This window comes from Desmodus rotundus, chromosome 11 (assembly GCF_022682495.2).
Source record: "Desmodus rotundus isolate HL8 chromosome 11, HLdesRot8A.1, whole genome shotgun sequence".
Taxonomy (NCBI): domain Eukaryota; kingdom Metazoa; phylum Chordata; class Mammalia; order Chiroptera; family Phyllostomidae; genus Desmodus; species Desmodus rotundus.
The window spans coordinates 98,530,485-98,544,623 of NC_071397.1; the positions used below are offsets into that span (position 1 = coordinate 98,530,485).

Below are 14,139 nucleotides of genomic sequence, written 5' to 3' on the forward strand. Positions count from 1 at the left end.
TGCATCCATCTTGTCTGGGACTCTCTGTGCTTTCTGGACTTGCATGTCTATTTCCTTTACCAAATTAGGGAAGTTTTCTTTCATTATTTTTCAAATGGATTTCCAATTTCTTGCTCTTTCTCCTCCCGCTCTGGCACTCCTATGATATGAATGTGGACCGCCTGAAGTTGTCCTGGAGGCTGCTTACACTATCCTCATTTTTTTGGATTCATGTTTGTTCTTGTTGTTCTGATTGGTTGTTTTTTGCTTCCTTATGTTCCAAATCATTGATTTCATTCTTGGCTTAATCCACTCTACAGTTTTTTCCCCATAAATTGTTCTTTGTTTCAATTAGTGTATCTTTTGTTTTTGACTGGATCTGTTTTATGCTGTTGAGGTCCTCACTAAGTTCCTTGAACATCCTTATAAGCGGTGTTTTGAACTCTGCATCTGATAGATTGCTTATCTCCATTTTGTTTAGTTCCTTTTCCTGGTGTTTTGACCTGTTCTTTCAGTTGGGCCAGGTTTCTTTGTCTCCTCTTTTTGGCAACCTCCCTGTGTTTGTTTCCATGCATTAAGTAAAGCTGCTAAGACTCCCTATCTTGGTAGTGTGGCAGAATGTAGTAGGTGTCCTGTAGGGTCCAGTGGCACAGCCTCCTCTATTACCTAAGCTGGGTACTTGAGTAGTGCCCTTTATGTGAGCTGAGTAACCCTCCTCTTGTAGTTGAGCCTTGGTTGTTGTTGGCAGGTCAATGGGAGGGATTTACGCAGGTCAGTCAGCTGCAAGGACTGGCTGAGACTACTGACCACCAACCTCCACCCTCCATGGAGGATCAGCTGTGCAGGGGCAGGGTGGTGGTGCCCCAGTGTGGTCTGTAGCTGTCCATTGGGTGCACAGGCTTTGGGGTTTCCCATGTGGTGCAGGCCAAGGTCATCCCCAACCTGTGTTCTGCCCAGGACCGCCCTGCATGAGCTATAAAGCAATCTAATCTGAGATGGCTGCTACTTGTGCTGGGCTTGGAGATTCCCAGGTGAAGCCAACCTATGAATCTAGGCTGGCTGCTGCTAGTGCCAGGCCTGAGGCCACTTAGCAAGAGGTACGGGGGCAGGGGGCTTACTGAAGCTGGCTGTTGTGTTTGATAGGATTTAGGAAGTTGTGAAGCATGAGCCAAGACCAGCCATTCATATGAAAAAGTCACAGTTAACAGTTTGGGTGGGCCTGTAACTTGGGTGGGACGGAGTCTCAGGTGATCTCTAGGGCAGGGAAACTGTTAGCCAGGTTGATGGAGTCTCCGATATGGCATCCACCTGCTGGTTCTGTGGCTCTGTGGGGAGAGGGTTCAGAAAAGAGACAATGCCTCTGCCTGCTTTTCTGTCTGGGAGAAAGCTGTCCCCCAGCTCCCTCCTTTGTGGCAGACACTTCAGTTCCTCCCTGTATGCCACTGGTTGGCTGCGTCTTACATGTGCCTGGACCAGGGATCAAACCCACAACCTTGCTGTATCAGGACAATGCTCTAACCAACTCAGCTACCCAGCCGGGGCCCTGACATTTTTCTTGACTTTGCATTTCTTCCACTATGAAGGACAGAGATTTTGTCTTTTCCATTTGTGAATCCCCAGCATTGGGGGTGGGGAGGAAGGGGGCACTGTGACTGTCTCAGGGAAAGAGCTGGAAATACCATGATTGACTTAAGAGGTTTGATCCTTTTGAGTTGGTTTTCCATAATTGAAGTAGAGAGCATCGAGAAGTTGCATGGACTGCAGCCTGAGCTCACCTGCTGGCTCCAATGTTTGTTAGCTGAGTCTTGACTAGGGAAGCTGGCTTCTGCACCTCAGCCCGAACCTGCACAATGAGGACGACGCAACTGCTCTGACAAGCCTTTTCTGAGGCCTAAAGGATGGAATACTCGTGGTCATTGTTACTGGCATTCTAAGAGTTAAATGGTTGAGAGTGAAGGCTTTAGAATCAGACCTTGGCTCTGGCCTCCATTCTACCATTGTTCTGCTGTGTGATACATGTGAATCATACGGCACCCTGCCTAGTCCACAGGGAGGGATTGATAAGTTGTCATTATTATTATCCTCATTACTATTATCAACGACAAAAGGCAGTTACCATTATTGTTGTTATTAATATTAAATTACTTCTCTAGAAAGACATGCAAAACAAAGATATTCAAATCCACTTAGAAGGAAGAGAAATAGACTCTAGAGGAACACAGGGTGAATAGAGATGAGAAAATTTCTGTTATTGAACACCAAATTTAGCTTTGGGTTTCCTGGCAACCAGGGCAAGAAAAAGCAACACAACAGTTTACATAATTATCAGTTCTAATTAGCTTCCTGGAGCTGTGCTGCCTGACGTGAGAGCCACGGGCCTGCGTGGCTGGTACTGGGTGGGAAAGTGGCTCGGTCCCACTGTCTGGAGCTGTAAGAGGAAGATCACTGGACCCTGCAGACTTAGCAAGAGAAGGGAGAATATCTCACAAATAAATTTTATGTTGATTACATGTTGAAATTATGCTATTTTGGTTATTTGGACCAAATAAGAAAATAATTTTCATTCACAAAGGTGAATGAAACGTTGTCACTCCTGACAATGGTGACTAGAGACACGAAAACCTGCGTCTGTCAGGATGGAGGGCCTGGACAGGACCGAGGACTGTGGCCCCATGGGGATCGTTTATTCTAATGAACTCGTAAGTTGTGCTTCCGACTACACATCTGTTCTGCATTTTTGGTTTTTGTTTGTTTTTAGTCAATTTATTTAAACTGAGACAAAATGTTCAACTACTTCTACCACTGCCTGCCCGTAATCTCATTGAAATAAATCCCACCTGTTTCTTTTTACCTTTTTAGTGTGGCTCCTAGGAAATTAAAAATTGTATTTTTCTCATATATTTTATTGATTATGCTATTACAGTTGTCCCTTTTTTCCCCCCCTTTATTCCCCTCCACCCTGTACACCATCTCCCACCCGCTTCTCCCCCCCTTTAGTTCATGTCCATGGGTCATACATATATGTTCTTTGGCTTCTCCATTTCCTATACTATTCTTAACCTCCCCCTGTCTATTTTCTACCTACCATTTATGCTACTTATTCTCTGTACTTTTCCTCCCTCTATCCCCCTCCCACTCCCCCGCTGATAACCCTCCACATGATCTCCATTTCTGTGATTCCATACCAGTTGTTTGCTTAGTTTGTTTTTGTTTTTGTATTTTTTCAGGTTTAGTTGTTAATAGTTGTGAGTTTGTTGTCATTTTACTGTTCATATTTTTTACCTTCTTTTTCTTAGGTAAATCCCTTTACCATTTCATATAATAAGGGCTTGGTGATGACGAACTCCTTTAACTTGACCTTATCTGGGAAGCACTTTATCTGCCCTTCCATTCTAAATGATAGCTTTGCTGGATAGAGTAATCTTGGATATAGGTCCTTGCTTTTCATAACTTTGAATACTTCTTTCCAGCCCCTTCTTGCCTGCAAGGTTTCTTTTGAGAAACCAGCTGATGGTCTCATGGGAACTCCTTTGTAGGTAACTGTGTCCTTTTCTCTTGCTGCTTTTAAGATTCTCTCCTTATCTTTAATCTTGGCTAATGTAATTATGATGTGCCTTGGTATCTGCTTTCTTGGGTCCAAGTTCTTTGGGACTCTCTGAGCTTCCTGGATTTCCTGGGGGTCTATTTCCTTTGCCAGATTGGGGAAGTTCTCCTTCATTATTTGTTCAAATAAGTTTTTAATTTCTTGCTCTTCCTCTTCTCCTTCTGGCACCCCTATGATTTGGATGTCGGAATGTTTAAAGTTGTCCCGGAGGTTCCTAAGCCTCTCCTCATTTTTTTGAATTCTTGTTTCTTCATTCTGTTCTGGTTGGCTGTTTATTTCTTCCTTCTGGTCCAAAGCATTGATTTGAGTCCCAATTTCTTTCCTTTCATTGTTGGTTCCCTATGTATTTTCCCTTTATTTGACTTTTCATAGCTTTCATTTTTCCAACTATTTTGCACCCATACTCAACCAATTCTGTGTGCATCCTGATTACCAGTGTTTTGAACTGTGCATCTGATAGGCTGGCTATCTCTTTATCACTTAGTTGTACTTTTTCTGGAGCTTTGATCTGTTCTTTCATTCGGGCCATTTTTTTGGCTCAGCGTACCAGTTACGTATAAGGGGCGGAGCCTTAGGTGTTCACCAGGGCGGGGCAACTATGTCACTGCGTTGTGTGATGCTGTACGTGGGGGAGGGTCCAAGAGGGAACAGTGCCACTTGTTCAGCTCTCCGCCAGCTTTCAGTCACTCCCACTGCTACCCATAAGCAAATTGGGCCCTTCTGATGCTGATTCCCCAGGTGGGGGGGTTTGCGTATGTTCTAGGACCCTGTGGGTCTCTCCAACAAACTCTCCTCTGAGGCTGGGAGTTTCTCTGGCTGCTGCCACAACCCCCACAGGTGTTTACAGTCAGAGGTTTTGAGGCTTTATTTCCTCGCACTGGAACCCTGGGTTGTGGGTCTGTCTCGCTCCCCAGTTGTTCCTTCCAGTTTATCTGCACGCAAACATGGGATTGCCTGGTCTGCCAGCTGCCACCTTGCCTAGAGTCCCCTCCACCCCAGCTGCCTGTCTCTGACCCTCTTATAGGTCTGGATGAATGTTTCTTCTTTAACTTCTTGGTTGTCGGACTTCCATACAGTTCGATTTTCTGGCAGTTCTGGTTGTTTTTTGTTTTTAAATTTGTTGATGTCCTTTTGGTTGTACGAGGAGGCAAAGTGCATCTACCTATGCCCTCTTCTTGGCTGGAAGTTGGAAATTAAAAATTGTATAAATGGCTCACATTTGCGGGTAGCATCATATCTCTCACTATTTTAAGTGGAACTTATTTATACTTTTAGATTAATATAAATATTATAATCACATAGCATGTCATTATACAATTATAATATCAACTAATATATAACATATAATGAATAATAAACATGTCCTATTAACATGTTAAAAATATCATTGATAATAAAACAGTAATATAATTTAGAAGGGTGTTATATGTGAATGTATCATTACGTACTTTACAGTATTTATAAAAGAGGCTTTTGATAACCAGATAGGTAGTAGTTCCCCCTACGATTGTAAAGACAGTGCGATGAGAACCCTGATGAGGAGGAGCTGTAATGACTGCTGCGACAGCTGCCGTTTATTGAATGCCCGCTCCTGTGCTACCCAGCCCTGTGTTCTTTCCAGGAATTAGTCATCGAAAACTTTGAAAGTGGCCTGGTTGTTCCAACATGATGCCAGAAACCCTTAGGCACTGGCATGAGATATAAAGACATGTCTTCTCTTCTTTCTACTTGTTTGGTACCATTCATAGCATTTAGCCAGGTGATGGGCAGCAAATGGAGCTCAAAAACTAAGTGTCTGAATGAACGAGTGAATGAAAGGTGTCTCTCCCCTCCTCTCTAAATGGTGTCACTTAGCGTGATGTGAGATGAACTTCTCTCAAACCCCGATAACAGCAGGACATTGAAAGGTCTATGAGATACGGAAGGAAATCGTGTTGTGGTTTGAGGTCTGCAGGAGGACATTGGCCCGAGAGTTGAAGGGTCTGCCTCTGGAGTCCCTCAGGCTCCCGTGTGATCTTGCCCGAGCCTGACTGTGTCAAGGTAAACTGAGTCACAACACCTAAAGCATTAGCCATTTCCTGTTGGCAAAAGGCATCTCTAAATTTTTAGAAATGCTTGTGTATTCTACGAAATTTATTACAGCTTGTTCTGAATCTGAGTACATTGAAAAAAACCTCAGTATTTCAAAGATGAAATGGTTTTTACAGGAAGTAGAAGGGTAAAAGAGAGTAAATGAATCTTATTTTATATCCCCAACCTGTACGTCCCTCTAAAAGCAGAAGAAAGAAACTGTGGAATTTAGGAACATAAGTTTTAATGTTGAACTGCAAGTCACAAATGTAAAGATGTACCTGCAGCCCTGGCTGGTGTGGCTCAGTGGATTGAGTGCTGGCCTGAGAACCTAAAGGTTGCTGGTTGGATTCCGAGTCAGGGCAGAGGCCTGGGATGTGGGCCAGGCCCCCAACTGGGGGCATGTGGGAGGCAACCGATGGATGTCTCTCTTACACATAGCGTTTCTCTCCCTCTCCTTCTCCCTCCCTTATCTTAAAAAAAAGATGTTTCTGCAGAGAGAGAGAACCTAGAAATCATTTGAGTGTCACAGATGATGACAGGTTTGAAGAAGAGCTGTAAGGAGCAAGGAATGTGGTAGTTGGTGTTATTTTTTCCCGAGGGGAGGAGAGGAGGTTCATAGTGACTGAGAATGCATGGCCGTCACTGGCCGAGCACTGAGACATGGAGGAGACCTTCTGCACTGATGCTGGGCAGGGGAACAGTGCTAACCTGGTGGGAAGTGTGGATTTCATTTTAAAGCTGAGAGAATTCTCAGTCTGAGCTATAAACCAATAGCTTGGACAGCAGGGGAAGGCAAAGAACCTTCCTTTCCGGAAGTCCTCCAGTAGACTGGTCTCCCGGTTACCTGTGATAGTTTGGGGGGTTCTGGGTTTGCCGACCATAGAGCGTCGTGTTTAATATAGGTGCTGTCCCTGGAAAGACTGATCTGCACCAGGTGTTCAGACAACAGCTTTCCGAATCAGGAATACTCCCTCTCCAGCTTAGTCATTCCCTAAACGCTCCTCGAGAAAATGAGATAGAGAGGCTCAGAGACTGGGTGCATAGGTGGATCCAGAGTCACCAAGAAAACCCCTCCGATGAAATCCAAGGCTTTTCCACAAGCCCATGAGACAATTTGCAGGAATATGTTCTGAATGTCAAACTTTCTGAATTGCAGTATTTATATTCTAATTCAACACACCTTGCCCTTTACTGGTACCTGGAATGAGGCCGCGTTCCACATGTCCATAAGGCCACTTTTCAGCAGTGGATGGGGTACAAGGACACACTATGTTGGGTCACCAGGTCTGCAGCCCAAAGGACGCAGGCTGTCCACGCCTAATGCAAATCAGAACGTGCATTCTTCTGGTCACGGCAGCGAGACTCTGCAGCTCGAAAGCTGCTGTAGTGGATTCATTTCAACAAACGACAGTATTTTATTCCAATACATTTATCTCAGTGCAACCACTGTTGCTCAGAATTTTAAAGTGGGGATGAGTTGAAGCACATGCCACCTGGACGTTGGTGGTTTTTAACGTGGAATTTGGAGACCTGTCTGCAGCGAACAGAAGGACAGCTGCCAGCACCTTGGCACCTGTGACTCCCTTTGGTTCGCGATCCTAGAAGTGGCTCTTCAGACAGAGACGGAAGTTGATTTGTAAGAAACACGTGTTGAGTTGAGGAAAGGACATTGTCAACATCGGCGCATAAAATAAATAACAGTTTAAGATAAGCATTAGCGTTCTGCCTTTATCATGATTCTATTCACTGAAACCTTTTGAGGAGGATGATAAAAACTTTATCGAGATCCCCCGTGTTTCTTCCTCATTGTTCCACCGGGTGGTCTGGGGGCCCTGGTATTAGCTGCTGAGGTCCTTTTGTTTATTTGTTGGAAACTAGCTCAGAACTCAGGCTGGGCTGGTTATGATTGGTCTTGATGTAAAAACAGATAACCTCTGACCATAACTAACCACAACTATTGATGGGGATTACTTCTGGTTCTTTCTCCCCTTTGAGATACTGATGTAGGTGGTTATTAAGCTCTTCCATGCGATCGCAGGGAAAGCATTCCAAGGGCCTGTGCAGGGCAGACTGTGGCGTGGCAAGATGGTTTATTTGTGTGGAAGGCTGGCCGTGGGTTTCCAATTTCCCATCTCCCTCCGTCCAGCCATGGGGGAAAAATCCAACCGTGTCCTCAGCAAGGCCAAGACAAAAGCCAGTGTTCACACCTAGTCCTTCAGAGCCCGCGCCCTCTGCTTCAGGCCCCCATGGCTGCCACATGCTCCCGGGTGAGAGGGCAGTGAACAAACAGGGCAAGTGCGTTATTGGGTGGGGGGGAGAGAGAAAGAGACTTTTTATTCCCCTGGGATTGTATTAGCTTGGGTTTGGGACAGTCCAGGGGCCTTCTCAAAGTAACCGATGAACTTCCCAAGCTTTCGTGGACTTTTGATAGGTCCATGCCCCCTAGTTAGACTGACAGGCCTGTGTGTCAAGCTCCTGCTCCTTTGCTCCCCCGCCAGTCTGGTACCGGGAGGAGAAGGGAGGAGTATTAACCCCTTTGGTGGAGCAACGCTGTGGTCCCCTGGGGTGTGAAGCTGCAGCTTCCCAGCGAGGCAAAACAGGCTCCTGCTCCCCAGTTTATTAAGCTCAATGTCCAATTCCCTTTACTCTCTTCCTTTATTAGTATCTAGCTAATTACCTATGGTAACAATACCAGAGAGCTAGCTGTCATCCAGGCCTGGTGCCTGGTGAAGCCTGAGCCTTGTACTTTACCACTTGACTATTTATTGAGTCTTGTCCATGTGCTAACTGCTGAGGAGAATGCAAAAAGAAAAAAAAGGTGAATATTCCTCCCTGCCCCACCCCCCCAAAAGATTGCTCTCCAGTTCTGGGACAAAGGCAGCACGGACCAGATAATCAAGTCAGAAGTGAGGGCTCTGTTTGCCCCAGGAAGTAGCCGAGTGGGCGGTGAATACCAGAGCCCGGGCCAGGGAGAAGTGTGCCACCTGGGGAGGCTGAGGACTCTGTCACCGAGGAGCCGGGACTCCGGCTGAGTCTAGAAGGAGGGGCAGAGAGCACAGCAGGCCCCATCTGTCGGACGGACGTTATTGCCTAAATGTTTCGCACAACCAGATTGCACGCTCCCAGGGAGAGTGACCTTTTCCTCGAGCCTGGCACAGAGTTACACAGACGGTAGCTGAAGACGCACCTTCTCTGGAATGAGGTTGTTGTGAAAGTTCTCAGACATGAAGGAGGAGGTTAGTTTGCAGCTACTGAAATGGTCGAAGTCGATGACGAGACATCTCTTAGAAAATCTTTTTAAAATCTGTTATTTTCCTCTAAACATTTCAATGAAGCCAGAGAGTTCTCAGGCTTATCTTAAACAGTTACCTGTTTTATGCTCCAGTGTTGACAATGTTCTTTCTTAAGAATATTTTTCTTAAAAACCAACTCAATCTAAAGTGCTTAAGGGCCATTTCTCCCAAGGGAGGGGCCTAATTTGCAAGTCCTAGAGGAACTGGCTGAGTCCTAGAGGAACTGGCTGAGGAGGCTTCACTGTTTTTTTTTTAATAAGTAGGAGATGAGGCTGGTGAAGTCGGTGGCCCGCTGGCTGAGGGCTGTGGAAGTCAGGAGTGCGCCCTGGGGGTTCCACGGTGCTCATTCCAGCAGGGAGGGGGCGGAGCGGGGAGTGGGGTTGCAGACTCGCCGTCCCACCTGCTCTGAGAGTCACAGGGAGCAGGGGAGAGAGAAGGAAGGGACCAGGCTACATGGCAGCCTCTGTGTGGAGCACAAGGTCATCTCCACCTGTGTGTCAATCCTACGTTTTCATCTTGATAAGCACCTCATTTCATATTGACAAGCACCTTGGTCTTAGGGATTTCCAAAGAGGAGGAGGAACATGGAACCCGGATGACATAACCAGAACACTCTCCAACACACCTGCCTCTTGTGGCCCGGGTGTCGGGGCAGCTTGTCGACACGCCCTGCCAATAACCTAAGGGTGACACCAGCTTCATGGCCTGGCAGCAGCAGGGACATGAAGAGGTCGCTTTGAGTCCAAGTCTCACGCTCGGGTGCTACTGTCACACGGTTCCCGATCCCCTGGTGACAGGGCCCTGACCGGGTCTGATCGGAATGAATCACCCCAGAGACGGCCAATGGAGAGAGGGAGAGAGAGAGAGAGAGAGAGATTTACAGTCCTGGCCGTCAGTTTCCAGGGCTTTGAGACACGGACAGAGGCTAAAACCCTCTCCTATGTGACATCGTCACTCTGTGCTGCTGCTAGGGAACCAGGGGGACTGCAAATGCATTGTGATCCACCCTGCTGCTGTGACAGTTTGATTTGCACCTGGTGTCTAAAGTTAAGACTCTACCCCGAGGAGCGGAGCATATCTTCGGGGGCCTCCCAGGCCCCAGCGCGATGAGCACGCGAGGAAAGGGCTGATGTGTGAAATGCTGTGCTTGCTAATCCCCGCCCGTCCTCCCACTCTCCCCACCAGTCCGCTGCACTTCGTCTGTCCCCAGACGCCCAGGCACCTTGCTCTCTGTCCTCCCCTCCCCTTCCATGCCCACCCACCCTCCTACCTGTGACACCCTGTGGCTTTCTCAAGGCCCTGATCAAATGCTGCCTCCTGCCCCCTTCCAGAAAGGCCCAGGTGGGGCTTTATGGGTCACATGGTAGAATGGACACGTGACCATCCAGCTCTACAGTCCACCGGTCGATACAGTGTCTCAACTCACTGTGCGGCACTGGGCGCACAGTCAGAGCGAAGGCGCAGACAGGACCACTGTCCCTGGTTCCCATGCTGACTGACAGGGACTGTGATGTAAACATGCTGTACTTAGGGTTTATACAACATGTTCATACTGTTTTATATGTGAGTTTTAGTTTATCACATAGACATTACATGCTTAATAAACACACAGCATGTTTCATGTAGTATTTATAACATTACTCACAAATATAATCTGGGGAATTTGTTTAAAATATAAATGCCTGGGTCCCACCCCGGGGTTTCGATTCCCTCACCCCTGGATGGGGCTTGGTGATTTGCATTTCCACATACACCTCTGGTGTCGGTGCCCGTGGTTAAGGGTCCTGCTTGGAGACACGTGAACCCAGGACGGCCAGCTTGCTCCTGCCACCCCCGCCCCTGCTTCTCTCGTTCCCCTCTCAGTGCTCAGCTCAGTGACATCCCTTCGCGGTGGTTAGTTTTATGTGTCGGCTAGGCTGCCGCACCCAGGTACCTAGTCAAACATTATTCTGGATATTTCTGTGAGGGGGTTTTGGAGTGAGGTAAACATTAACTTCGGTGGACTTTGAGTAAAGCAGACTGCCCTCCATCATGTGGGCAGGCCCTGTCCAGTCAGTCGACGGCCTACTTAGAATGAACACCTGGCCTCCCCTGAGCAGGAGAGACTCCTGCCAGTGGAAGGCCGGGACCTCGTCTGTATCATCAGCGCTCTGCTCCTTCTCCAGCCTGCCAGCCCACATTGTAGAGTTTGGACTTGTCAGCCTCCATAAATTAGTGAGCCAGTTCCTTAAATTTTCTCTCCTCCTCTCTCTCTCTCTCTCTCTCTCTCCGATTGAGGAGATCATACATTGGTTCTGTTTCCCCAGAGAACCCTGATTAAGAGACCCCACGAGAACTGAACTCAGCTCCTCCCTGCAAAGCACGTGCAGCCAACCCCACGGCAGTGTCTTCCAGCATGCAGAACGAGGCCCGACCCCACTGGGGCAACCCAGGGGCCTTGGGACGGCGGGCTCCCCGTCTGCACCCTAGCAACTCTGACCCCGCAGGGCCTGGGGGGGCCCTGAAGCCCGCACTTCCAGAATCCTTGGTTACCTGGTTGCATGTGCCTGTAATTCAGGATGTGATGCACGAGTGTAGAGTGTGGTGCGAGGCATGGAAACACCTGGGAACCAAGCCTCTGGCTAGGAGTTTGTAACTCAAGTGAGAACTTCTGTTTGGGGGTACTTTGGAGTAACTGGGACCACAGTGAACCATCGTGCCAGTTGAATAGTGTACCCACACAGTTCATGCTGTTCCTGACCCCTCAGAATGTGACCATATTTGGAAATGGGGTTATTGCAGATGTCATTACTTAAGAGGTCATCAGTGGCCCCTTAATCTTGTGTTCTTGTGTAGGAAACTGGCATCCTTGTCAGAGAAGTGACACAGATAGAGAGAGGGTGGCATGTGACAACAGAGGCGGAGACTGGAGTTATGTTGCTGCAAGCCAACGAATGCCGGAGATGGCTGGCCACCACCAGGACCCGGGAGGGAGGTGAAGAACAGGTTCTTCCTCTGCTGGAAGGCCCCAGCCCTGCTGGCACCTTGATTTCATCCTCCCGGACATCAGAACGGGGAGAGAATGGAGTCCTGTTGTCTTAGGCCCCCAGTTAGTAGTGGTAGTTGTTTCGGTGGCCCTGGGACGGGAGTACACCCGCCCATGATAAGCAACTAGAAAACTGGACAAGATGTATCCAACAGCTGCTTGCAGGTCTATGAACTGAGAGGAAAAAAACTCAAACGGCGTCCTGCACCCACGTGGGCGGGCAGTGCCGTCAAGGCTGGGATGAGCTGCGTGCAGTGCCTGGGTCCCTGCTTCCCATGAGGGCCGGTAGCTGGTGATCTCAACCCCGCATTCCCAACTCTGGCCACCCGGGGGTGTTCGGGGTAGGCCCTAAGGAAGGCAGTGTGGAAATACTCTTGGACCATGTCTCCGATGCCCATCTACAGTTCAAGGTTTGGATCCGTCATGGTGGACCCAACTCTGGCTGGACACTGGAATTGCCTGAGGGAATTTTCTCACCTTTGCGTGATGGGGCCCCATTCCACTTAAATTCTGATGTGGGAGAGGGGGCAGGATTCAAGCACTAATGTTTTTTGAAAGCTCCCCCATGTAGCCATAAGGAAAACCCATTGATCTATGAGGCCTGCCTGAAAAAAGTCCAGCCATTGTTAATGGCTGGCCATTGTTAAGGTTTGCGTGACATTGATGTAACCTGGCAGCCAAGGTGAGTGGACTGGAATGCACATGCGTGAATAATGACGATTTCACTGTACTAGTCAGTGGGGGAGGTAGAAGCCTTTGAGTGATGTGACTACATGTGTACTGTGTGGCCATCACATTCAAAATGACTGAGCAAGTAGAGCAACGGATCTGCATCAAATTTTCTGTTAAGCTTGAACATTCCTCCAAGGAAACTAGTCAGATGATTCAGAAGGCTGCAGCTACGGGCAACTGGTGATTGGCAGCTTCATCATGACAATGTGCCCGCTCATGCATCACGCATGCATCTCATGCAGAGTATTTTGGCGAAACATCGAATCACCCAGGTGACTCAGCCCCTCTACAGCCCTGATCTGGCGCCCTGGGACTTCTGGCTTTTCCCAAAAGTAAATCACTTTTGAAAGGGAAGATTTCAGACCATCGATGAAATTCAGGAAAATACGATGGGGCAGCTGATGGCGATGGGGAGAACTGTATGAGGTCCCAAGGTGCCTACTTTGAAGGGGACTGAGGTGTCATTGTCCTGTGTACAGTGTTTCTTGTCTCTTGTATCTTCTTCAATACCTGTCTTCAATGGCTGGATACCTTCTGGACAGACCTTGTATATCTTATTTTCCAAATCAGCCTCTAAGCCTCTTTTAATAATCCTGCTAAAACCTAATGTGAACAGATTTCTTCTGTAAACAGGCACTTTATAAGGTCTTCCTCTAAGGTCACACGAGTGCACTCCTCCATGAACCTGCCAAGCAGGTGGACATTTTGTTTCACAACTATTGTCACATCGGTGTCCTCCCACCTCATACCCGCTGCTCCAGTGGTGATCGTCCCAGTGGCTGTGCATCCTCCCAGCTGTGTTAGCTTTCCAGGGCTGCGTGACAAAGTACCACTAGCCAAGTGGCTTCAAACAATAGACATTTCTGCTCTCATGGGGCTGGAGGCTGGAAGTCCAAAGCCAGGTGCTGGTAGGACCGTGCTCCCCCCTGGAGTAGGGGATCCTTCCCTGCCTCTTCCCAGCTTCTGGTGGTGGCTGGTGGTCCTTGGCTCGTAGATGCATCACACCGACCTCTGCCTGCATTGTCACGTGGCCTTCCCCGCGTCTCTTCACCTGGCCTTCCCTCTGTGCGTGTCTGTCTGTGTCTTTTGTACTGTCCTCAGAAGGATGTCACTGGCTTTGAATGAGGGGGCCAACCTTACTCTGGTATGACCTCATTTTAATTTATATCTCAAACACATCTGCAAAGATCCCATTTCCAAATAAGGCCTCATTTATAGGTACTGGGGTTAAGACATCAACATACCCTTTTGAAGGATACAATTCCACCCACCATGCCAGGACCACCACATACTTGCTGATTACACCTGGCCGGGGACCTCAGTTATGTCTGCGTGAAATGAACACCTCCGTCCTTTTTCTTGGTCATTTTCTGTAAGCAGAGGCCTATTATCTGTCAAGCAGAGACACGTGACGTAGATGTAAGACAGCGCCT

At 48.0% G+C, this 14,139-nt stretch overlaps 1 protein-coding gene across 3 annotated transcripts in view; it reads left to right on the forward strand.

Annotated features, from left to right (window-relative positions):
• Positions 1–14,139, forward strand: part of MAP3K4 (mitogen-activated protein kinase kinase kinase 4) — a 119,022-nt gene that overhangs the window by 23,385 nt on the left and 81,498 nt on the right. The gene's annotated exons all lie outside the window — the stretch shown is intronic.